Raw genomic sequence first — 27,412 nt, forward strand, 5'->3', positions numbered from 1 at the left:
ATTTTCCGCTGTCTTTCACCCAGACTAATACTATACCCCGTTGCGTTCCATCCTACATAAGGTCTCAATTCTTCCTTGGGTATGGACGAGTATGCATCGATATCTCTGCTCATATCGGCAACTCCTTTCATTAAAGCCTTATTATTGGTGATAGGTCTGATGGAAAGCGGTTGTCGCGGGGAGTAGAGTTCTAGTGCATAGAGAAACATGGTCTGGAATGCCCATGACGATCCATTGTGACTAAATGGCAGCACCAGATAGGGAATACCCTTATTAATGGTATGTGGCATTAACCCACACACCCAGCAATTGGTTGTATTCATTACTAGTTGGCGCTGGTGCAAGAGTTGAATAAACGAGTTATTTACAAACTCTGATCGTCTGGTTTGTTCGTGTTCAGGCAGGGGGTGAAAAGAGTGTGAGGAGGCAGTAGAAAGAGGTATAGGCTGTACAGTGGGTGCAATGGGCTTTTGAGAGGAGAAAAATACAAATCCAACAATGAACATTATTATACTACATAGTATAAATAGGCACAAAAATACAAAACATTTACTCTTTATAATTTTACACATCCTTGCTTTAAAGTTCATTTCCTCAACGGGTCTCTCCATCTTAAAAAACTCCATCCTCTAAACGGGCCGCTCGCGGCGGATGAGTTTCTTCTGCTAAGGAGTACGCCTGTCAGTCCAGGGAAACGCCCTAGACCAACCAGAACCGTTGACCTAACGTCTTCGGTCTGTACCCCAAAGTCTTGGCACCGCGACCCTGCGGCTGAACCCGGATGGTGGTTCGAAAAACAAAAATCAAGAAAGTCCTTCAGATGGGAGAGCTTATAATGTCAAAAAAAAGGAAAAAAGAATAGTAGGGAAATCTTTATTTGTCCATAGGCCTTGGTCTCAAATTATAGCGGAGACGGCCAGGTGCTGTTTGATCCTGGAACAAAAGTTCAGGCTCTGTAGTGTCCAATCGATTTGACGGTTGCACAGCTTCTTGTAAAATTTCGTTACTCTCTTGGTCTGAAGCTGTGTCTCTTATGCGTGCGTCACTGAATGGTACAAAACGAGGTACAATGTCTGTTTCAGAGTCGGCGATACCCTCCTGGACCCACTGGTCATATGGCAGGGGCAAGGGGACTACCTTGCAGTGGGTGCCATGGACCCAATTCTTTCTCCCTTTCACTCGAACCGCTGATCTCGTTGACAAAAGTACAAGGTGGGGGCCGATCCACCGAGGCTCGTCGTTGCTCTTGCGCTGGAAATTTCTAATCAGCACCCATGTGCCAGGGTCGATAGGGTGTCCAGGAGTTTCAGAAGCTTGGGGAAGAGTATCATGCACCTGTTGATGTAAAACACGTAGTTTAACAGTCAAATCATACAAGTAATCGAGTAGTACTGGATGCGCGATCTCACTGAATTTCGTAGGCCTTGGTACACCCCATACGTTGGCCGGGCGGCCGAAAACCACTTCATAAGGACTAAGTCCCACTCGTGAGTGTACGGTCATTCTGGTGGACAGAAGTGCTAAAGGCAGAGCGTCAGGCCATTTAAGACCGGTGCTCGCCTGAATTTTGGCCAGTTTAAGTTTTAGAGCGCCGTTGTAGCATTCTACTAATCCAGCTGATTGGGGGTGATTTGCAGCGTGAAACTTTTGTTTAATACCTAGCCCCTCACACACATTCTTCATCACTTTACCCACAAACTCACTTCCATTATCACACCACACCATTCTTGGCATTCCAAACCTAGGGAAGAATTCTTTCACAAGGGCTTTGGCTGTGGATAGGGCAGTGTTATCCTTTAGAGGATAGGCCTCTACCCATTTTGAAAAAGCGCAGACAACCACCAATACATATTTCAGGTGGTTGCACCTTTCCATGTGGATAAAGTCCAGCTGCAAAACTTCAAATGGATATGATGGGGGTGCAAAATGACCAGCTGGAGTTGGGGTTCCCCTACCAGGGTTATATTGCAAGCATACCATGCAATTCTTGACCACATTCTCTGCGCACTTGGGAATCCCAGCATTCTGCCATACTGGAGCCAACAACTTACAAATTCCTTTCGTACTGATGTGTGCCATTCCATGCGCCATTGTAACTACTGGAAGCACATACGCATCAGGCAACAACCATCGCCTATGTTCTGTCAGATCGATCCAACAACCATTCTCATCCAACTTACCCACACTTTCTCTCCACTTACTTAATTCTTTCTCTGTGGCTTCAGCTTGAAGGGACTTCACGCTCTCTATCGTGTTTTCACACATTCCAACATCATCAACCCATCTTGCGGGGCCTGCAACATACATTCCAGTCTTTACATTCTGTGCTGTTTCTTTCGCGATCTGATCAGCAAACGCATTCCCACGTCCGACATCATCGGTGACTTTCCTGTGCGCACTGCATTTCATGATCGCAACTTGCAACGGTAGGGTCAGTGACTCAAGGAGATCATTCACCAACTTGCCATTCTGAATTTTAGCTCCATGCGACGTCAGGAACCCACGTTCTTTCCACAATCGCCCAAAACTATGAGCCACGCCAAAGGCGTACTGGCTGTCTGTATATATATTCACTCTCATTCCTTCAGACAATACACATGCTCTTGTGAGGGCGATTAATTCTGCTGCTTGGGCCGAATTATGTGGCACTCGTGCAGTTTCCACAACTGTGTGTAAAGTTGTGATAGCATATGCAGCAGTCGTGTCACCATTAGGGAGCTTGAAACCCGAACCATCCACCCATAAAGTACCATCACACTCAGTCAGGGGAGTGTCTTTTAGATCTACTCTCCCTTTCGTCTCTTCCTCTGTTCTAAACAGACAGTCATGCTGCTCAGTCTCATCTAGGTCTGTTGGATTTGGCAATAACGTAGCTGGATTCAGCGTGTTGCATCTCTTTATGTGTATGTGATTTGCTAACAGTGTGAGCTCATAGCCTGATAATCGCGCACTAGTCAAGTGTTGTGTCTTGGTCCTGTTTAATAATGTGTCTACAGCATGTGGAACCATAACGATCAATGTGTTGTCCATTACCAGACCAGCAGATTGTCGGATAGACATAGCTGCAGCAGCTGTCGCTCTCAGACAGCTTGGTAATGCCCTCGCTACAGGGTCCAAGGTAGATGAAAAATATGCGCATGGGCGCGGTCTGTCGCCAAAAGGCTGTGTTAACACTGATAACGCACAACCATCTTTCTCGTGAACATACAATGTAAAAGGCTTGCTGTAGTCAGGGGTACCCAACACAGGAGCTGAACATAATGCATTGCGCAATTCCACAAAACTTTTCTGGCACTCTTCAGACCATGGGATAGGATTCGGTGTGTCTTTGCATGTTAATGCTAACAAAGGTTTTGCCAACAAGGAAAAATAGTATGAGGTAATGCCCAAGAAAGCACGCACTTCTCTCTGTGTTCTTGGCACACTCAACTGTGCAATGGCTTGAATTCTCTCTGCGGTCAGCTTCCTTCCCTCCTTCGACAAGAGATGACCTAAGTAGGTCACTTCTTGTCGACAATATTGCAGCTTTGAGAGAGACACTTTGTGATGGAAGGCAGACAAATGACGCAACAATGACAAAGTAGCGTTTTTGCAAATCTTTTCAGTATCCGCGGCGATCAGTAAATCGTCGACGTACTGAATGAGGATAGCGCCGCTAGGTAAAACAAGTGCATCAAGCTGCGCTTTCAAAGCTTGACTGTATATTGACGGACTTTCACAGTAGCCCTGGGGAGCGCGTTTGAAGCGGAAGCTTCGGCCTCCCAGACTGAAGCCAAAAATGTCTCTGCTCTCTTCTGCAATTGGGATGCTAAAGAAAGCATTCTTTAAATCTATCACTGAAAACCATGCAGCAGAGGCTGGAATCATCGTTAATAAGGCAGTTATATCAGGGACAACTGGAAACTGTGGCACAACAATCTTATTAACCTCTCTAAGATCAATCACGAATCTGTAAACAGGTGGCTGTGAAGGGTCCGTTCGTTTTAAGACAGGCAAAATCGGACTATTGCAAACGTTGCCTCTTGTCTCTTCAACTACACCCTTATTAATCAAGTCGCTGACAATGTCTAACAATGCTTTCTGGCCTTCATTAGAGATCTTGTACTGGGGAATACGTGGCAGTCTGACATTAGCCTTTAAAGTTACCACGTATGGCGGTATCTCCAAGAGGCCCACATCATTGGGACCATTAGCCCAAAGGACATCCGGAAGGGATGACAATTCAGGCGGCATTGTATCTTTAGACAAGTACATCGGGGAAATCACTTTCCTACCTAATGTAAGTTGTACTCCTGACGGTGAACAATACAGTGTAGCATGCAATCTTTTTAACAAATCTAAACCTAGCAAATTTTCACCACAACCTGTTGTTAGGATCAGGGGTGCTTTCAGCTCGCAAGGACCAATACAAAGTGACATGGGACTAGAAATCGGGTTTCTAACTGGGGCGCCAGAAAAACCTACTGAAACATTTATATCGCCAGACAAAGGTGCGCCAGGGAGTTTTGAATGCATGATTGAACTCTTTGCAGCACCAGTGTCTAGCAGAAAGGGCTCCGTTACATTTGCTGTGGTCACCTCAACATACGGTCCGCTCTGATTTACTGGCACTGAAACAACTCCCTCTCTCTGTCTACGGCTGTCCTAGTAATCGTTATTTTCTGCATCGCCGTCCTCTGCATAATAATCATTATTGTAGTACTGAGCTGTATTACTAGTCGCGTTGGCTTGCTGATCAAAGCTATTGATGGTAGTTTGAGGCGGAAGAGGACGCGCATTCTGGGGAATATTTCCACGCCCTCTGCCTCTAGGAGCTTGCTGACCACCCCTCCCTCTTGCGCCATACATATTGCCGTTACGCTGCATCAATTTAGGACAACTATATTTGAAATGACCTTCCTCTTTGCAGTATGAACATTGGTTGGGACCTACAGGGACACGTGGTTGATAATACCCATTTATTTGCTGATTGTTCTGAAATTGTTGGGGTTGGTGATAAACACCTTGGGGTTGCCTATAATTATTCTGACCTCCACGTGGCGGATAGGCCTGCTGTAAAAGGACCTTTGTTTTTAGTTCTTTCGTTTTCTTTTCTGTTCTATCTTTTTCGTCTTTATCTCTGTTTTCATAATACTGTGCTGTAGCCAGTATTTGCGCTGAAGAGGAAACAGCCCAAGAGCTTTCTGAATCTTTTAACTTTTTACACAGGTCAGGAAGTAAATTCTGCACAAATTTATCCACAAATAACCGTTGGCCACCCTCAGTACTCATATCTTGCCCACTGTGATCAATAAACGTTTCTTCAAACCTGGTAAAGAAGTCTGACACTGTCTCGTCTTTCTTCTGCTTGCATGCAGATAGCTTATCCCAATTTACGCGCATCGCGGGCATTATTGTCTTCATATACGTGATGATTCTACCAGGGAGTTCTGCTCTTAAAGGCTCTGGTTTCGCGCCACCAATCTGTCTAGCGTCAGCAGCGATGATGTTAGCCCATGTGTCCCCTAGTTCCGCAGCATGATCCGTATTACGAATGGATCCCCACAAAGGCTGTGGAACCACATTCCCAAACAGCATATCTATGTCAACCAGATTCATTACACAGGATTCTGCAGTTTGTGACAACTCCTTATAATAACCGGTAGGGTTTTTACGGGGATCAGGCAATGTCTGCTTAAGTGCTAACACCTCAGATCTTTTCCATGGAACATGTACCCAAATACGCTGAAAATGCGCTAAGACAGGTGGATTAGCATTTGGATCAGCAGGTCTCCAAACTGGGGGAACCTCACGCATCGGATATTGGCGTGCTTTTACCCTTTTTCCCACAGGGACATCAGGTTCAAACAATGACTGTTGACAATCATCATTTCTGAAGGATAATACAACCGCAACTGCTTTATCTACATCGCGATCCACAATGGTGCCAGTTCCAAAATCAAATCTCACTCGACACAACTCCTGCGGGCTTGGGTCTTTACCACTATTATCCAATTCCTCACAGAGAATTTTGCACATTTTCTCAAAGACATACCTCTGTTTTGGGGCATCCCATTGGTGGAAAACGTTGACAACCGATTCCACATCATATAATGAAGGGAAAACAATCCATCTACGCGCCATGCGATCTATTACCTTTTTCTCATCGGGTTTAGGCAATTGACTGCGCAATTGCTTACGCTGTAAGCCAGGAGTCGCACCGGATGACTCAAAGAGAGGCGACATTAACGTAGTAACCACATTAGCTAAACGCTGTCGCGCTGAAGGAGAAGTTGAGGCAAAAACAGGGGGATAAACAGAGGGGAGAAAAGAGGATGTAGAAACAGGTACTGGAGTGGTGCAAGGAAGAGTGTCGGGGGAGGCAGCTGCTGAATTAGACGAAGTCGCAGGAAGCGCGGGGGTAGTTGGAAACACAACTGGCGGCCCTTGAGAGGGCTGCGCTATAGGGATAGGAGCCGGCTGCGAAGCAGCTGGCGGTAGCGGCAAGGCTTGCAGTATATTAACTGGAGGTAGCATATTCACAAGCTGTGGAGGCACCGTGGCATTTTGAGCATACGGGGGTGGCGAACTCAACAAATGCGACATCAGGGGATCTTTCTCCTTTTCTTCGGACTCATTCTGCTTAGAGTGTGGTAAAGCTGGGTAACATTTGTCGATCCCTAACTTATGCTGTCTGTGCAATTGCTCATTCATCTGTTCCTCCTCATTGTCCTTGAATCGTACAGCTGCTTGCATTACCGTCATACCTTTCTCTCTCTTATTCTTTTTCGCTAGCTTAATTTCCTTCTGTTTGGCTTCCTTCCGCCATAAGCGGAAAGAATCAAACATCGCCGGCCGGGCTTTCTTTTTAAACAATTTGATTTCCAAATTATCTAAAATATCGGTATCGAAACTACCATTTTGGGGCCATTTTAGAACACCGTCTTTTCTGGTGTAGTGGATCCATACCTCGTTATATGCAATGGGACCTACGCCATGTTTTACATAGAGCTCATAAGTTGGAGTTCCAACCGGAGGAACCGGACATGATTCCTCCAGCTGGAAATCTCTTCCACAACCCAAACAAAACAATCTACCAAATATTCTAGAACCAGGCATCTTCGCTCACTAGTCTAGATCCAAACGTCAAAGGATTATCGATTACGATAGTCTCGTGAATACACGAGTCCTCTGGCTTTGGCGTTTGCAAACTCCAAATTTCCCAAATCAAAACGATCCCGAGGGATACCAAACAAATGGGAGACGCTCCACTTATACTTAACTGAATATTGATGATCGATGGCGTCACCAGAAGTGTCTCTCGATTGTTTCGCTCTATCAAAACTCGTCAAGGGTCCAAAACAGGTCGATTAATCAGGGCAGCAGTCCTCCGTAGCCGTTGGGACGCGGAGAACCTCTCAGAAAAGACTTTCGGACCACGTCGACATGCAGGGGTCGATGAAGTGGCGGCCTTCCTCCGGAATTTCCACACGAAGCTCCTCACGAACCTCTGGCTTGGACTGGTACTGCTGAAATCGCCCCGAGTTGGGCGCCAAACTGAAGTACTGGGTATTTTAGACCCAGCGGTGCAGGGGCACACACCCTATGACTTCTGGGTTCTCCCTGTTCCAGACCTACAGAAACACAGAGTCTTCTGGGTGAAGTCAAAGATTCATTTATTGGCTGCAGACCAATTACAGGTATCCTAGAAGTACAACAGCGTGTATGTTCTCAGGAGACTGCTAAAAATCACAGAAACGGGCTTCTCCTTAAATACAAAATATCCTGCCTCAGGCATACATTCCTAGGTTTTACGATATGGCCATATAATGGTATACATTACAAACGAAAAAGCAGAGTCATGATGACCATCCCACATTCCAGTTAAACAAACCCGTAATTATTTACCCAGCAAGGCTCAGATCCCACATCAGATATCGATAGGCCCCAATAAACATGAGCATCTCCTGTTTTGGGAAACAAGCCATAAAGCAGGAACAGTCAGATGAGAAAGAGATTAGCTGGAGGCTTGTGTAGGATGAAAAGACTTTATGGTGTGTCAAGCCCTGATGCTAATCACAGGTGGCCAGAGGACGGGAACTCGTGAGACCAGTTTGACCCGGGGCAGCGGAGCCAAGCTGCCCAGGTCACAGAGAAGTCAAGGAAAGGCACACGTGCTCGAAAAGACCCGTACTCGCTTCATGCTATATTGTCCATGTGAGGGCAACCATAAGATGGCCACCGATACAAAATGGAACCCACGTAGTGATGTGGAATAGCGTATACGTAGTGCATCCATAGCTAAAACGTTACACAAAGCACTCGTACATAACGCATTAACCATTCGCGGTTCACCATTACCGAGATAGACAGGGGTAGGGCCTTGCCTCCTACGCGGTCCCAAATTCTAAAGTACGACATCGGAAGGAGAGACTGAGACGATAGGTGAGGATACTCTGCTGCTGGCTTCTTCCACGAGGGACGAGCATCCAGGGACGTCAGGAGAGCCAAGAGGCCAACAACCCCACACTTCACCCTGCCACGCTCCTGGAGGAGCATGGCTCACCCAGGAACATGCACGGCTCTCGGGTGGGCTGGGAGGAGGGTAAAAGTCGGCAGTAGTGGGAAAGCTGCATCGTAAAACCCCTGCCTTCTGACCACCCTCCTCTCACAACCTCACTCCATACTCTTCCCGTACCACTGAGTGAACCCTCACTCCCTGTCCCTGGTGGAGGCATTCAGATAGAGCCTCTTACCCAGGTTGTGTTTCTCTTCTACCGAGGAAACTCCGGTTCCAGACGGCAGGAAAAACGAAGTCACAGGATGTCCGGACCCTGGGAAAAGGAGCGTCACGGAAGGATAAGAAGTATTATCCTTATTTGAACACTGGCACAATTGACACTTTGTGTGTATAAAGAAATAAAGGAACCCCATACCACCTCTGTTGTGCACCTCGATCCGTTTAGTAGCTCACAAGTGATGGAGAATGCAGGCACATTGTCCATTAGTACAGGAATAATGGATGCCTTGATTCAACATCTCGTGAAGGGACAGGAGAAATTGGAATGGGCTGTAGAGTGCCAGATGTCCTTGGCGCAGGCCGACCGGGACTTATTCAAGAACACAATGGCAGCAAAATTGGAAGGGCTCCAGAAAGTCGTGGAGGATCAAATCCAATTGACCTCCAAAATGTGGGAGGCTAAAAGCAGTCCCCAAGGCCCACCTGGGATATCCCGGCAGAAATATATGGCCGAGGAGGATCCAGACGCTTTCCTCCTCAACTTCGAACAAGCAGTAAAAGCCTGCGGTTGGCCAATCGAGAAATGGCCTTTCTTTTTGGCGCCTCTCCTCACTGGCGAGGGACAAGCTAATTCTATGGGTAACACCCTTTACGCCGACATTAAGTCCATCATCCTGGATCATTTAGGGATGGAGGCTGAAGCCTACCAGGTGCGCTTCCACAGAGAAAAAGGAGCCCCAGGGGAAAACCCCCAAACCCTGTTTTTTTTGCATTAAGGCTGCTGCAGACAAATGGCTAAATCCCCTAGAGAACAGCAACGAGGACATCACTGACCTCATATATTTAGAACAATACCTAGAGGCTCGTCCATACAGTATGCAACAATGGCTGCGACAGCACTCGCACCTCGCCACGGAACAGGCAGTTGAAATGGCTACAATGTTCTTCTGCGCCCAACCTGGTTTACCTCTTTGGGAAAAAGAGAAACCTGGCCACCCTATGCAAGGGAAGCATGAAAAGAAGAACCTTAATAAACCTACTTCGGAACATCTGAGACTCTAACCCTATAAAACTGGTGTACCTATACACTGGGGTCCCCAGTGTTTTGATTGTGGTGAATGGGGCCACATTGTCCGTTTGTGCCCCCACAAAAAACCTCAAGAAGAACCAATGGATGTTGGCTATGTCCCGAGGTCCCTCCTGTACACTGCTGAGTTGGGGAGTGCCTTTTACATAAGTGTGCAAGTAAACAGACAATGGTTCATGGCTTTGCTGGACTCTGGATGCCGGCAGGCCGTCATCCAGGGAGACCTGATTGACTCTAGCCAGATCATATCCAACGTCCTGGTACACATACGGTGTGTGCATGGCAATATTAAGCCCTTTCCTGTAGCAGAGATGTCCCCCAACCCCGTCCATGGGTCCCCCTCTAGTGTCCTGGTGGGGGTGTTGGGTGACCTCCCTGAGGACTTAATAATAGGGACTGATACACCCGGGTATTTAGGGATATTCTTGACCACCCTACAGTCCCAGAGCAACAAGGAAAAGGGGGGGGGCCCCAGGAGACCACATACAGCCCTTATCACCCCAGAACCCTGGCTCCCAGACAGGAATTTCAAGTACACCCAAACCAATGACCCCACGCTACAAAATGCCTCGCAGGTAGCACAAACTCCTGGTACCACTACAACCTTGACTTATCCTCGGTTTAGTGTAGACAATGGGCTTTTGTACCGAAAACCAACCTTGGACGCTTATCCCAGTTACTGGTACCCCTAGCCTTTAGAGAGCAGGTTCTCTTTTTTGCCCACTCACACCTCACAGCGGGCACACAGGGGCAGAAAAAACAACACAGAGTGTATTGAGGCATTCTTAATGACCCATGCTGTATGGGGACATAAAGAAACACTGTCAGGAATGTGAGGTCTGTCAGAAGAGAAACCCATACCAACCTCCCCAAGTTCCTCTACAGCCACTCCCGGTTGTCGGCAACCCGTTTGAGTGAGTAGGGATGGATTTGATAGGTCATTTGCCTAAAACTATAAAAGGGCATCTGTACACCCTGGTAATCGTGGATTATTCCACTCGCTACCCTGAGGCCTTTCCCTTGAGAGTCCCTACCACCAAAAATAATACGGAGAAACTCATTGAGCTCTTCTCCAGGGTAGGCTTTCCCAGGGAGATTCTGAGGGACTAGGGCACCCCTTTTATCTCTCGTTTGATGAAGGAGGTGTGTCGGGCCCTAAACATTGGTCATATCAAAACTTCAGTTTACCACCCGCAAACCGACGGGCTTGTGGAGAGATATAATGGCACTTTAAAGCTGACCCTAAAAAAATGCTTAGGTGTGAAGGGAAGGATTGGGATCAACTCCTTTCCCTCGCCCTTAACGCTATATGTAGCCAAGTCCAGAGTAGTCTAGGCTGTTCCTCCTTCGAACTGTTATACAGGAGACAGCCCAGATTGTTCATGGAAATGACGAAGGAGGCATGGGAAAAGGAAGAGGAATACGAGGCCCGGGGTTTTCTCGAATACACTCAAAATCTCAAATATCAAATAGGCAAACTTCAGGATCTCGCTTATTCCAATTTAGAAAAAAACTGAGGAAGACAGAAGTATCACTACGATAAAGGAAAGAAATGGTGACGTCTAGCTATCAACGATTGGGTCTTGGTCTTGCGCCCATCCTCCACAAGTAAGCTTAAGGCAGAGTGGATGGGCCCTTATAAAGATGTGCATACAGTAGGGAAAACCACATATAAGGTGCAGGTGAAGCCCTCTAAAGTGCAATCGTATCACATCAACCTGCTATAAAAATGGTTGGGTACGATTCCTAAAACAGCCCATCTTGTGCTGCCAACGCTGGTAGAAGCCAAATGTACTCTCCCCCAACTAGTGGTGAAAGACTCCCTAACCCTCGAGTAACAACGGTCTTTGGGTGCGATGTTGCGCCCTTTCTCGTCTTTCTTCTCTGACAAACCAGGGAAAACATCCCTAATTAAGCACGTCATTGAGACGGTCCCTGGCATGGTTGTTAAACAACAGTTCTACCACATTCTGGCCGTCAGGAAACAAGTAGTCAGGGATGAAGTCCAGGCTATGTTGGAGATGGGAGTTATCCGTCCTTCCAGGAGTGAGTGGTCTTCCCCCATTTGCCTGGTCCCAAAACCAGATGGCTCCATCAGATTCTGCATTGACTTTAGGGCCATGAACTCCATCTCCAAGTTTGATTCATATCCCTTACAGAGAATTGATGAACTAATCGAAAAATTGGGAGACGCCCAGTACATAACAATGCTAGACCTCAAAAAAGGGTACTGGCAGGTCCACCTTTGGGAGAAGGATCAAGAGAAAACCGCCTTTGTCACTCCTGATGGTTTATACAAATTCATCGTCCTCTCGTTTGGTCTTCACGGAGCACCCACCACCTTTCAAAGGTTAATGAACACCGTGCTCCGTGACTACCAGAGCTTCTCGTCAGCCTATCTAGAAGATATTGTTATTTTTAGCTGTAGCTGGGAGGACCATTTAAGATATTGCCAGGATACCTTCCAGGCCCTGCTGTGTGCTGGTCTATACGTGAACTCAAAAAGATCCAAGATGGGGTTCAACAAGGTCAAGTACCTAGGCTAGGTCTTAGGGAATGGGATAATAGAGCCACAGAAAGAGAAGGTGAGGGCTATCATGGACATGCCTTTTCCCTCCACGAAGAGAGAAGTCAGAGACTTTTTGGGGGTGTTGGAGTATTATAGAAGAGTCATACCCCAATATTCCAAAATAGCGGGCCCTCTCTTAAAGTAAGTGGCCAAATCAAAGGATCTGTTAAACCCCTCTGAGTCCGTACCAAATGCCTTTCTTCACCTAAAAAGGGCTATACCCACCAGTCCGGTTTTATCATCCACCGATTTCACTAAACCAATCAGCCTTCACACCGATGCCTCTGACTGTGGGTTGAGGGCAGTCTTGTCACAACTCTCCCTTGAGGGCACTGAAAATCCAATCCTTTTCATTAGTAGAAAGCTGTTTCCCCGCGAGAGGCGTTACCCTACTTTAGAGAAAGAGTGTCTCACCATAAAGTGGGCTGTTGACAAGCTCTGTCATTATTTTGAGGGGAGTCGTTTTACCCTATATACTGATCACGCCCCTCTGCAATGGATGAGTCCAAACAAGGGACATAATCCCCACGTCCTCAGGTGGTTCCTTTTCCTGCAGCCCTATGGTTTTGAGGTACAACACCATACTGACTTTCTATCTCACCTATTTCCTCTCCCCGTCATCGAGAGGGGGGAAACGGACTCCGTAAGACGCCGTCGGTTTGAAGACGTCGATCTCAGGATTTCGGAAGGAGAGACGGAGATGAAAGGTAAGGATACACCGCTGCTGGCTTCTTCCGCGAGGGACAAGCATCCAGGGATGTCAGGAGAGCCAGGAGGCCAACAACCCCATGCTTCAACCGGCCATGCTCCTGGAGGAGCGTGGCTTGCCCAGGTACGTGCACGGCTCTCGGCTCTAGGGGTGGGCTGGGAGGAGGGAGCAAGTCAGCAGAAGTGGGCAAGCTGCATCGTAAAACCCCTGCCTTTCCAACCACCCACCCCTCACTACCACACCTCCATTCTCTTCATGTAGCACTGGGTGAACCCTCACTCCCTGTTCCCGGTGGAGGCATTTAGATAGAGCCTCTTACCCAAGTTGTGTTTCTCTTCTACCCAGAAGGCAGAAAAAACAGAGCCACAGGACATCCGGACCCTGGGAAAAGGAGCGTCACAGAAGAATAGGAAGTATTATCCTTATTTGAACACTGGCACAATTGACACACCGTGTGTATAAAGAAATAGAGGAACCCCATATCACCTCTGTTGTGGACCTCGATCCTTTTAGTAGCTCACATAGTTATTGTAACTTTAGCTGTTCCATAGGAAAAGCGTTTTGCACGTTGCTAAGAACTTTGGCAATGTTTGACAAATCTCCACAAACCTTTACAAAAAGGTTCTACTTTTTGATTAGTTTGTGCATTCAAAGTTTCAGGGTGATCCCTCAAATGAGGGCTGAGAAAAAAGGGGGTCCCAAAAAGCAAAATCCCCATTCATTTTCCATAGACAGCAAAAACTGGTAAATGGAATTTCACCAAATTTGGCAGGAGCCTAGATCTTGGTCCACAGATTGTGCTTATGTGATTTGATCTAGATCCGTTTAGTCGTTTTTGAGAAATCAAAGATCAAAATAATTGTATATCTGGACAGTTGGGTCCTCGAGAGTCTCAGCAGGCTCTCCAGGGAGCTCCAATTTAATAATGGAGCGTTATGATTTGGCCAGGGAGCTTTATTTTCCTTTGGCCAACTCGCTCCCATGGGATTCAGACTCCTGTGAAAGGAAGCACTCTGACTGACTGCCAGCAAAATGAGCAAAATGTTGCTGGCAGCCATAGCAGGAGACATAGTCTTAGTTCTCTGTCCTGAAGTAAAAATCTAAAAATAATATTGGGGGGCAGGTTAGAAATACCCTGCAAACCCCCTGAGGAGGACCCAAAGGTACCCCCGGGGCCAAAAACAAGGATACATCAGCATAAAATAGTGATATCCTGTGTGACTCCCATGGAATCGGAAAAAAGAAAATGGCGGCCAGGATGCATTCATTAAGTATAAGCCTGGGGATCCCACCCCCGGGGCTGTATTCAATAAGGGGAGGGGGGCTGTAGGCACCTGTCCTAGCCATTAAAGGCCCTGGGAGACCTCCCCAGAGGTGAAATATTGGAAATAGCAGAGAAGGCCTCCAAAGGCCCTGGGGACCCACTCTCCCGGAGCCAAACTTGCTTAAAACAGGGAAGGGGGCTGCGATTCCCATTACTTTAAGGGAGGGGCCATGCAGCCTCCTTCTATGTGCCATTAATGGCTCGGTAACCCCATCCCCAGGGCTGGCTCACATTCTATGTCCCGGGAAGCCCAAGCCTGGAACATAGAAGTTTCCCTATCCACACTGGAATGGGCAGGGAAACCTGTCCTTACTCCCACTTGGCAGGAGCATTTTTTAATCTCCCACCAAGTGTCAGCTAACACCAAGTCCGCTCTCAGTGGGCGGGAGCTTTAAAATGCTCAAGCCTGCCAAGAGCAGACTTTTGATCTGTTTACCTGTCCACACTGATGCGGGCAGGTAAACAGATCAAAATATTGCTCCCACTCAGAGAGGGCAGCATTAGTAGCTGTTCCCTCGGGCAAGAGCAAAGCCTGCTTCTGTTGCATACGGTTAGCTGGCTAGGGCCTATCGTGGCTCCCAACACGTGTATGGTGGGTGCCTGGGTGGGCACCAAGGCACCCACCTTTAAGTGATGAGGACCCCTAGGGATGGAGTCCCCAAGGCCAATTATGGCTCAGGGAGGTGGGCAACGCAGCCCTCATCTCCTTTACTCAAAGGAGTGGCCCTGGGAAGTGGGGTCTCCAGGGCCTTAACAACTCAGGGAGGTGGGCCAGGCAACCCTCTTCCCTTCAATTAAAATAAATGGCCTTGGTGGTTGGACTTCCCAGGGCCTAAAAAGGCTTTGGGAGAGGGACTATGCACCCCTCCCCATTAATTTTAGTAATAATCCTGGGGGATTGGTGTCCACAGGGCCTAACAACGCTCAGAGAGGAGGGCTACACGGCCCCTTCTTCTTAATTTTAGTAATGGCCCTGGGGTCCCTCTCCCCTTTAATTAAAAAAAGGCACTGGAGATAGGGTCCCCGGGCCTAAAAAGGCTTAGGTGGAGGGCCATGCAGGAGATGGGGTCCCCAGGGCTTAATAAGGCTTGTAGGGTGGGCACATGGCCTCGCTCCCCTTTAGTTAAAGAAATGGCCCTGGGGATGGGGTTCCCAGCCCTAATAAGCCTTGAGGTTGGTGGCCACATGCTCCCCTCTTCATTAAGTTACAAAACAGCTCTGAGGGGGTACCCAGGGAATAATTAGGTTCAGGGAGGGGGGAGCATGTGGTGATGAGGTCCCCAGGGTTTAAGAAGGCTTAATTTCTAAGGATTAAAAACAACAGATCATTTATCACATCTAACTATAACGTTACTTTAACCTTTGGTCCCCTTCCCCTTCAAAACACATAAGGCCCTGGGATTGCCAGGGCCTAATGGGCTTCATTAGCATTGGGGAGGGGCACCACGTGGCCTTCCTCCCCTTTAAAAAAAAATAAAAACCTGTGGCTGAATCCCCGTAGTGCATGGCCACTGGCTGTGTATGGAGGGTTGTTGGCTTTAAGTATAGTAATAAAACATTTATTTATGTTCAAATAACCCTGGAAATTCACTGAAAAAAACAAAAGTTAAAGTAACGTTATAAATGTAGATGCGATAAAAAGATCTGTTTTTGTTTAAAAATAAAACCTTATAAAATTCACTGAAAAAACAAAGGTTAAAGTAAAGTTATAATAAGGTGAATTTGTCAGTGATAACATTAATGTTTTGAACTAAAAATACCACAGAAGTTTAATATTTATGGCTAGCAGAGCTAACAACAACTTGTGCCCATCCATGCCCTACCTATTACTTCACATATTACATCACTCGTGACATGTTCTATGGCATCATTTATGACATCACTGATTACATCTCAAATAACATAATTAATGACATTACTGATGAAATCATCCAAGTTAATTTTGTACACATGGCTCTATAAATGAGTATAGCATTAGAGCTCTGAAAGTAAGTACAAAATAGCTCAGAAGTATATGAGGCATCATTAATGCCATCACAGAAAGCATGGGTTATCTGCCACATTGACCCTGTACCATACACTTCACAGGCAGCTTAGTTCACATTAACAATCAAACACATATATATGGGAAACCATTATTGCATTGCACTGGATGTTATCGTTAGGCTGACATTTCACTCGTACAAAACCAGGGAAATTCAGCCGTTATACTTAGCTGAGCTAACTATAACTCTCGCCCCCGCAATGCACTGCTGATGACATCACATGTTACATAAGTCATGACATGGTCAATGACATCACTGATGACATCTCAAATAACATCGCAAATGACATCACTGATGACATCATCCTGTGAGTGTTTCTAAAAAGTTTAGGAATGTTATATATATACGTCAAGGTGTATTCGAAGAATGAGTGGGTGTATGAGTGTCTGTAAGGATGATTTGTTGGGTGTGTGACTCACTGTATGACTGAGTGATTAAACATGTCTTAGTGAATGTATGGGTGAGTGAATAATCTACGCTTCCTACTCCCAGATTGACTTCCCAAAGCGTGTTCGGCCGTTAGAGGTATCGGTTCTAATGCTGCCGCGACTGGAAGGGATGAAAGTAATGGCCCAGTGACCTGCGTTGAAGGATGGGCACCGGCCAACGGACATCAGGCTGATTTCAGTGACTGGGGCTTAGCGGTCATGCTGTCACCGCAGCCTGCCCCATAAGAGGACGTCTGCAGACCCCAAAACACGCTGTGCCTTACTCTCCAATCCCACAAGGGCTTTACAAACCTGCTGACATGTGTAGCGGAGGGCGTTCCTTGAGGCTTCTTGGCTCCCTGCTGCTGGTGTTGTTTTCGCCAGTCTCCCCTTGCCGCCGCAGCCTTCTACAATCACGGTGCGGCCGCAGTGAGGGGAGTCTTCAATCCCCAGCATCCCCTGTACCCGGAAGTCAAACACGCCTGCTCAGCACCCGGAGGCGCTATATAGAACAAGGACAGCCCCCGCGTCGCAGGACGCGCGTGGACGACGCCGGGCTAAGCCCGGGCAAAGGGCGGGCCGTCTGTGGCCGTCGGGGGCAGAAGGAGGCTGGGCTGGGCCCTCCCCCTTTCGACAACTGTACGCCTTTATTCATCAAGTCAGGTACTGTAGTCCATTCTTGGATGCACAACGAGTAGCCCAAAGGACTGTGGTGGCTATCGCTCGATATCCTGCGTGGCAGCTGCCCCATTCACAACCTTTGAGTCCTCGTTATAACACTTTTTAGATTTTTTTTTCTGTCTTAATATATATATATATATATATATTTTTTTTTTTTTAACCTTAGCTCTTTGAAAGTTGTCATTTTATTATATTGTTTGTTTTCTCGTATTGTATAATTTTACATATGCTTTCTGCGGTTCCATAATGGGGAAGAGGAAAGATATGGAGGGTGGTAGCGCTGTTAGCAGCAAAAAAGGGAAAAAAGCCAAAAAAAATCCACATGCAGCACTCAACTGTGTTTTGAGCAGAATTGAGGGAATTGTCAATGACTGCGAGGAAACGCTTGGCTGCAACAAATCTTGGGGAATAGAAAATGTGGAAAGTGGGGTCGTTAAACCCATTCATAAACACCAAAAGAAAATAATCCCTACAATGTTTACCAAACAGCAAACAAACAATCAGCGTTCACAAGCACCTGTATTAATAATATCTGAAATTCATGAGTATGCTACTACAACCATGTCCCCGCAACAGCTATCAGAATTGGGGTCGGGGTTGCAGCAGGTCCAGATAATCCCCCCCCAGGTCTATGTTCAAATAGGTTCTCTCCCCTTGACCCCGATGCTAACAATATGAGCACATTGGCCGCAAAGGAAAATATGGATACAATCCCAGCAGGAAGCCGAGATAGTGGCTTCGGGTGCGGGACCACTGAGGCGGAGCTACAGGCTAGGATTAGGAAGTTGGAGAACGTGGTGGCATTGTTAACCGAGAGGGTGGAGAGCATAATGCTGGGACATGCAATACCACCTCCAACTCCTGTCTCACCCCCAACACGGGGGGATACCGCCCCGGTGGGGAGGGGTGGACAGGAAATAATAAAAAACACCTCCTCATATATTTCCCCAGTACCATCTCAAGATCTCAGGAATAGGGGGGTAGGTAACAAGGCACCCGTTAATGTTAATGTAATAACATATGCAGATACTACGAGAGGCAAGGTTTGGAATGGGGCGCTTGAAACAAAAACTCAACCCAAGAAGCATACACACACCACGATCTCCCTCCCCCTAGTCCAGAGTAGACCACCAATTTCTAGAGTCACCCAAGGTCCTCCTTTATACCACCCTCTCAACAGGGCCATGGTGTATATGATGTATGTCCCGAAATTGGCTACCTCGGGGGGATTTGAAAGCAGGGACTCAATCCATAACAAAGTAATCCACTGGTTGCGTCACGTAAGGGGGTGTAGATCCATCATCAGAGAGGACATGATGAGAGTAAGAAGGATCTGCAGGGTAGATGCCACGCTGGACTGTGTAGACATCGAATTTAAGGATCCCTCTCTCACAGAAAAATTACTTTTGCTAGAGTTTAGGACATCCCCACCAGAGCACTCTTCGATCCAGATCCGTTCCTCTCCCGCATGGCCACAACCCCAGGAGGGTGATGATTCAGGGCTTAGACAGGTCGATTGACTAGCGAATATCCGCTTAAACAACCCTTTACCTGTCCCCGAACAACAACATTCAGTGGAGTTTAATGCACCAGGACATTCCCTGTCTGCAGACCGGGAGGGGGTCTGTGTTGATAACCCCGACGAGACCCAAGTAACTAGAGGAGTTGCACACGTAAATGGGGAGTCGGGTGTAGATGGTGATACTAGCCAAAATATTACAAGTGTAATCCATCTCCTGTCATGGAACATCGCGGGCTTGAAAAAGAATCTTGTAGACCCTCTTTGGAGTGACTTCATTAGTAAATTTGACATCATCTTATTTCAGGAGACATGGAGTTTAGTTCCCCTTCATAGGACAGGATGCACTACCTTTCATATTCCGGCGATTAGTTCATCTAGAGGAAGGCCATCAGTGGGACTCACTATTTGGGTAAATATCCACCTGAATTGGCTAGTTAAAAACCATGTAACCCTTTCCCATGATATTCTTCACATATCTATAGGTGGGTCAGATCCTAAAGGAGGTTTAGAAATGTTTAACATCTATGCTAGAGGGACCCCGGGAGCCCAAGTGAGCTCCACCATATTGTCCCTTCGGCCATCACTTCTGCGGCGGGCATCATTGTCGCTGGGGATCTCAATTGCACCTTTGAGCCTCTTTGTGATGAGGACGTCCTGGGCACTGGGGATCTAGATTCTAAGTGGGAAATCCCCCGCCTCAGCCTACCCCCAATGAAGAAATGGTCCCAAAGAGCCGTTCAAATCAATGCCCTGACCTTAGAGCATAACCTGAGGGCAACTAACGGTAGAACAAAATCAGATCCCATGGGAGCCCCTACATTTATTAGAACCAGTGCGCCATCGCGCATTGACTACATCTTGCTGGACGTTGGGTCATGGGTCGACCTCACCGATATGGAAGTCATTTCAAGGTGTGAGAGCGACCATAACCCCCTGTCTATGCAATTTATGCGCGATTCGAATCTCACACAAATCGAGCCCGTCAGCACTAGGAGGCTTTGCTCGAGGGAAATCGTGCCCTCTAACTGCAATCGGCGCCTCAAATGGCTCAAGGTTGCCGAACGAGAGTTGTCCTTAGACGGTATTAGGAAGATTATGGACGCCAGTATTGTAATGCTTAATGCTGTCCCCGATACTCCCCCCGCACCCGTCCAGTCTTCAAAGTTCAAAGAAATATATCTTCTAACCGTGGATAAGGTGGGGGAGTTCTTCCAGGTTAAAGATACTGGGGGCCATAAGCGATTTCCCCCAAAGGTCGAAAACCTATGGTACTCTGATGATTGTAGGAAAAGGAGGCAGGACCTATCAAGAGCCCTAAAATCTAAGGTCCAGACAAATATTGTCATCGCAAGGAAACTTTACTATAGGTCTATCGACATAGCGAAGCGAGTTTGGGAAGAAACCCACTGGCAAGAACTCAAATCTGCTGCACGTTTGATGCAACTTTATTCTGAGACCTCATTAATGCCAGTACGAGGAGGGGGGTAGATCCAATACTGAACCATATAGCAGGGCGAGAATGGCACGACCACTTCCAGGAATTGTACGCGGGTGGCGAAGGGCTCGTACTAACGGAGCAAGGGAGCGATCTTGAGCTAATCGTACCCCAAATTGAGGGAGAGCAGTTTGGGATTATCGAGGTACAAGCAGCCATCGCTATGATTGCGCCCGGTAAAGCTGCTGGACCTGATGGTTTCCCAGGAGACCTTATGCTCCGCGAAAAAGATCTCTGGGCTCAATTTATCTGTAGAACTCTGAACCTTATAGCGAACGCCCACCCAGTACCAGATTCCTGGAAAGGGGCGGAGGTGGTGACTAACTTTAAGAAGGGGGATAGAGAGGACCCTGCCAACTACAGACCGATTAGTTTAATCGATGTCGTTCACAAAGTGGTTGGTAGAGTCCTCTTAACGAGGATGAGAGAATGGATTGATGAGGAGGGTGTGCTGTCCCACTTTCAGGCAGGGTTCAGATGTGGCATTGGAACGATGGACCAGGTATTTAGACTTTGTCTGATTTATTGGAAATCAGTAACCATTGAGAAGGGTAGCCTGTATTTGGCATTTATTGATTTAAAAACGGCCTTCGATCTGGTCCCTCGTTCCAAGTTACGGCAGGTTTTGCTAGACCTTGGAATTCCTCCCCTGATCCTAAACCTTCTTAAATGCCTCCACGAAGACAATTTTGCTAGAGTGAGGTGGGGCGGCCAGGGACAGTTGACTGAGAAAATAGCAGTCCAGAGAGGGGTCCGCCAGGGTTGTGTATTGGCGCCGACCCTGTTCTCTCTTTTTATAAATTGGGTGGCAGACCATTTGAGAGAGGACTCGGCCGATGCCCCAACCCTGTGTGGGGAAAAAACACCGACATTACTCTTTGCGGATGACACCCTCCTGATTTCAAAAAGCCCTATGGGCTTGCAGGAACTTCTGGACCGCTTTACTAAGTTTTATGAAGCCAGAGGCTTAGTAATCAATACATCCAAAACCAAGTTAATGGCTTTGGCACCATCAAAAAACTTCAGGAACAACATCAGGCTGAATGACTGCCCACTGGAGCTTGTGGAAGCATTTGACTATCTAGGGGTTAGGGTGAACAACAAAATGAAGTGGTCTCCCCATTTGTCAAAAATGCTTTTAAACCACAAACGGATTTCAGGGGCCATAGCCAGGCACCAGAGGCTTTCTTACAGTCGGCCTGTAGCTCCAGCCATTAAAGTATATGAGGGCAAGGCCCTGCCCGCGTGCCTTTACGGGGCGGAACTGTGGGGTTTCGAAAATCTTACCGAACAAGCGAGATCTGAGAATAAATTCTTCAGAGCTCTGGTCTCGCTTCCTCCGTCGACCCCTCTAGTCCCGCTCCGTTACGATTTTGGGAGACACCCAATAAATGAAGTGGCAAGGCTGCGTCCCCTGCTGTATTGGACTCGGCTCAGGAGGTCCCCGGACCTGAGCCACTATGCCTCTGGCCTGAGTGAATTATTACATCTGGGTGCAGGACACAAAATTGGTTGGGTATCCAACTTGAAAAAATTGGTGGGTGAAATCGGTCTGGACTGGGCATGGGAGAGCCAGATGCCACCGCCAAAACAGCTGGTAAAAAAATTGTACTGGGACTGGGTCTCTGCCACTGTTAATAGGAACCAGAATGGCATTTTGACAGAGAGATTCCTAGATGTCAAACCTGTCCCCAGACTGGAATCTTTCCTGGACCTTATTGAGTCTCCAGGAGACAGGGCGCTGTACCTAAAGTTTAGATACAGCACACTTCCTCTCCGTGATTTTCAAGGACGGTGGAGCAACCAGAAGGAGAATGACGCGGGCTGCCCAGGCTGTGCCTCCCCCACAGAATCTATTGCACACTTTATGTTTGCCTGCAGGGCATATAGCCAAGTGAGGTCAAGGTGGCTAAAACCAGTCTGTATTAATCTGGGCTGTACATCCTACAGGGTGGCTCTACGCATTCTAACCCATGAGTCACTTATCTTCAGTGTAATCTGTGGTACAGCAAAGTTTCTTGGCAGTGCATGGAGGATAAGACAAAAGCTCATCAAGATGGAACAATCGCTGAATAGTTTGCCTTGAGCTAGCCTTCTTCCAATTCGGCCGACACGGCGGGGATATTAATGCAATGAATTTTGTCCATTGTTTTACCTCAATTATGTGCCTTACACCTTTTATCAAATGTATAGTCTGGCCAAACTGGGGAATGTGGAAACTTGTTCACTATATCGTACCAAAAGTGTGTTAATAATGAAGAGTTTTTAATACCACTGTTAATAAATAATAATAATTTGTTTTATACTTTTATGATATTTTTTATTTTGAATAAAGTTTAAAAAGTAAATAAATAAATAAATAATCTATGTAAATGTGTGTATCAGTCTGTCTGTTGCGTGTAAGGGGCTGCATGGGTTGTGAGTAGGTACCTGTATGAGTGTCTGTGTGTGTGGGTGAGGGGCTGTGTGACTCCCTGCATGGATGTTTCAGTGGGAGAATCCCTGGGTGTATGGGTTCATGATGGCATCTGTGAGGGACGACATAGTTAAGTGAGTGTGTGTATGGCTTTGTCAGTGAGTGCCTGGATGTCTCAGTGGTATATGGTTGAGTAACTGCATGTGTGAAATGCAGTATATGTGAGTGTTGGAGTATATAAGGGGCTGTATGTGTGAGTGAGTGTGAGAGTGGCTATATGGGTGAGTATGTGCTTGTGTCAGTGATCGTAGAAGAGAGTAAGTATGTGTTACTATCTGTATGAATAAGTGAGGTGGTGTGTGTATCGCTGTATAGGTGAGTAAATGGTAGTGTGATTGATGCTTGGGTGACTGACTAGGTGTGTGACTAACTCTAATGGTGAGTGGTGGTATCTGAGTGTCTGTATGGGTGTATGAGTGCATATATCAGTGACTGTATTGATAAGTGACTGCGTGTATGAGTGACTGTATGGGTGAGGGAGTATATGTGTGTGTAGACGTATGAATCAGTGAGTGGGTATGTACCAACTGGTATTAATGTGTCTATGGTTTCAAAAATTAAAGTCTGTATTTTAGAGTGGGTGTATGAAAGGTTATATTAGGGTGTGAGGAGGTGCATCAGATATTAAGAGGATGATGTCATCCGTGATGTCACTGACCATGTCATGAGTGATATAATATGTGACGTCATCAGCAGTGCATTGCGGGGGAGCGTATAGTTAGCTCAGCTAAGAATAACGGCTGAATTTCTCTGGTTTTGTACGAGTGAAATGTCAGCCTAACTATAACGTCCCTGAAACCTGTGTTATTTTCAGTGACTATCTAAGGTTTTTAAATGCTAATTCATAACTATAACGTCCCTGAAACCTATGTTTTTTCAGTGAATTTTTAAGGTTTTTAAACTGCTAATTCCCAAATATAACGCCCCTGAAACCTGTGTTTTTTTCTGTGAATTTCTAAGGTATTTTAAATGCTAATCCCTACTATAACGTCCCTGAAACCTGTGTTTTTTTCACTGAATTTCTAAGGTTTTTTAAATGCTAATTTCTAACTATGCCTACATAGGTGGGACATGTACAGAAAGAGGAAGAAAGGTGCACAAAGAAGCAAGAGAAGTGAAGAAAGAAGCAAGAGAGGTGCAGAAAGAGGAAGAAAGGTGCAGAAAGAAGCAATAAAAATGCAGAAAGAGGCAACAGAAGGCCAGAAAGAGGAAGAAAGGTGCAAAAAGAAGCAAGAGAAGTGCAGAACGAAGCAACAGAGGTACAGAAAGAGGCCTACTTCGACTGTACCTTTCCACAGACTCATACACTCACTAATGCTTCTCCCAAGATGTCTTAAAGCTCACTTTTCTCTTGAAGGTTCACTATTCATCAACTGCTCAGAATGTTAGGCCTAACAAATGTAAAACAACAATCCTAACGATTTCACTATTGTAAGTCCGACCAAGTTTGTGAAGATATGCATGCGTGTGTCTCTGCTTTTACCTGGTGAGATGTTACATTGAAATAAACATACAAATACTTGAATACCCATGTTTCAGACAGCATACTCTGTAAATTTGTGTACAAGAAGGTGTATGTATTTCTTTCTGCTCATAATACAGGCCAAATGCATATTCAATAGTATATTTGAGGGGCTCTATAACACCTAAATATATTAGGCATGTCTGCCTGTGCAATGAATGACAGAGCAGAACTAAGAAGATTTGACCATCTATAAGAGAAGCTACCCGCTTTTTAAGCTACGATCTTCAGATGCATAACACATGTGAGAATACATGTACAAGTAGACATATACATCCGTCACGAGAGCATGCAGACCTTTAATCTTGACAGCTTGCACTTCCCATTTTAATATAGAAAGAGGCGAGAGAAGTACAGAAAGAAGCAAGAAAATTGCATTAAAAAAACAAGAGAGGTACAGAAAGAGTAAGAAATGTGCAGAAAGGGGCAAGAGAAGTACAGAAAGAGGCAAGAGAAGTGTAGATAGAGACAAGAAAAGTGCAGAAAGAAGCAAGAGAGGAGCAGAAACAGGCAAGACAGGTGCAGAAAGAGGGAACAGGGGTGCAGAAAGAGGCGAGAGGTGCAGAAACAGGCTCGAGAGGTGCAGAAAGAGGGAACAGGGGTGCAGAAAGAGGCAAGATAAGTGCAGAAAGAAACAACTGATTTACAGAAAGAGGCAAGAGAAGTGCAGAAAAAAGCAACAGAAATGCAGAAAGAGGCATGAGAAGTGCAGAGAGAAGCAAGAGAGGTACAGAAAGAGGCAATAGAAGTGCAGAAAAAGGCAAGAGAGGTACATAAAGAGACAACAGAGGTGCACAAAGAGACAAGAGAGGTGCAAAAAGAGGGAAAACGTGTGCAGAAAGAGGCAACATGGTACAGAAAGAAGCAAGAGAGGTGCAGAAAGAAGCAAGAGAAGTGCAGAAAGAAGCATCAGAGGTGCAGAAAGAGGCTGGGGGTTGCAGACAGAGGCAAGATAAGGTTAGAAAGAAGCAACAGAAATGTAGAAAGAGGCAAGAGAAGTGTAGAAAGAGGAAAGGGAAGTACAGAACGAAACAAGAGAAGTGCAGAAAAAGGCAAGAGAGGTACAGAAAGAGGCAAGAGAACTGCAGAAAGAGGCAAGGGAGGTGCATAAGGAGGCAATAGAGGTGCAGAAAGAGGGAAGAGGGCTGCAGAAAGTCACAAGAGTAGTGCAGAAAGAAGCAACAGAGGTGTAGATAGAAGCAAGAGGGGTGCTGAAAGAGGCACGAGACGTGCGGAAAGAAGCAACAGAGGTGCAGAAAGAGGCAAAAGAACTGTAGAAAGAGGCAAGGGACATGCAAAAGGAGGCAAGAGAGGCGCAGAAAAAGGGAAGAGGGCTGCAGAAAGTCACGAGAGTAGTGCAGAAAGAAGCAAGAGAGGTGCAGAAAGAAGTAAGAGAAGTGCAGAAAGAAGCAACCGAGGTGTAGAAAGAGGCAAGAGTGGTGCAGAAAGAGGCAAGAGAAGTGCAGAAAGAACCAACAGAAATACAGAAAGAGGCAATGGAAGTGCAGAAAGAGGCAAGATAAGTGCAGAAAGAACCAACAGAAATACAGAAAGAGGCAATGGAAGTGCAGAAAGAGGCAAGATAAGTGCAGAAAGAAGCAAGAAAAGCGCTGAATGAAGAAAGAGAAGCATAGAAAGAAGCAAGAGATTTACAGAAAGATGCAAGAGAAGTGCAGAAAGAAACAATAGATGTGCAGAAAAAGGCAAGAGAGGTGCAAAAAGAGGCAAAAGAACTGCAGAAAGAACCAACAGTGGTGCAAACAGAGGCAAGAGGGGTGCTGAAAGAGGCAAGAGAAGTGTAGAAAGAAGCAATAGAGGTGAAGAAAGAGGCAAGATAACTATAGAAAGAGGCAAATGGGGTGCAGAAGGAGGCAATATAGGTATGGAAAGAGGCAAGAGAAGTGCAGAAAGAAGCAACAGAGGTGCAGAAAGAGGCAAGAGGGGTGCAGAAAAAGGCAAGAGAAGTGCAGAAAGAACCAACAGAGGTGCAGAAAGAGGCAATAGAAGTACAGAAAGAGGCAATAGAGGTGCAGAAATAGGGAATGGGGTGCAGAAAGAGGCAAGAGAGGTGCGGAAATGGGAAGAGGGGTACAGAAAGAGGCATGAGAAGTACATAAAGAAGGAACAGAAGAATATAAAGAGCCAAGAGGGGTACAGAAAGAGGCAAGATAAGTACTGACAAAAGAAACAGAGGTGCCGAACGAGGCAAGAGAAGTGCAGAAAGAAGCAACAGAGGTTCAGAAAGAGGCAAGAGAGGTGCATAAAGAAGCACAGAGGTTCAGAAAGAGGCAAGAGAGGTGCAGAAAGAAGCAACAGATGTGATGAAAGAAGCAAGAGAAGTGATTAAAGAGATAAGAAAGGTGTAGGAAGAGGCAAGAGAGATTCAAAAAGAGGCAAGTGAGGTGCAGGAGGCAAGAGGGGTGCAGAAAGATGAAAGAGAAGTGCAGAAAGATGCAACAGAGCTGCATAATGAAGCAAGAGAACTGCAAAATAGAGGCAGGTGAGGTGCAGAAAGAGGCAAGAGAGGTACAGGAAGAGGCAAGAGATGTGTAGAAAGAGGGAAGAGGGGTACAGGAAGAGGCAAGAGGCGTACAGAAAGAAGCAACAGAGTTGCAATAAGAAGCAAGGGAAGTACAGAAAGAGTCAACAGAGGTACAGAAAAAGGCAGAAGAGGTGCAGAAAGAAGAAAGAGAAATGCAGAAAGAAGTAACAGAGGTGCAGAAAGAGGCACAAGATGTGCAGAAGAGAGAAACAAGAGAGGTACAGAAAGAAGCAAGCGAGGTTAAGAAAGAAAGAAGGTAGAGAAAGCGGAAGAGATGTGCGGAAAGAGGCAAG

The sequence above is a fragment of the Triturus cristatus genome, chromosome 5_2 (assembly GCF_964204655.1).
Source record: "Triturus cristatus chromosome 5_2, aTriCri1.1, whole genome shotgun sequence".
Lineage (NCBI taxonomy): Eukaryota > Metazoa > Chordata > Amphibia > Caudata > Salamandridae > Triturus > Triturus cristatus.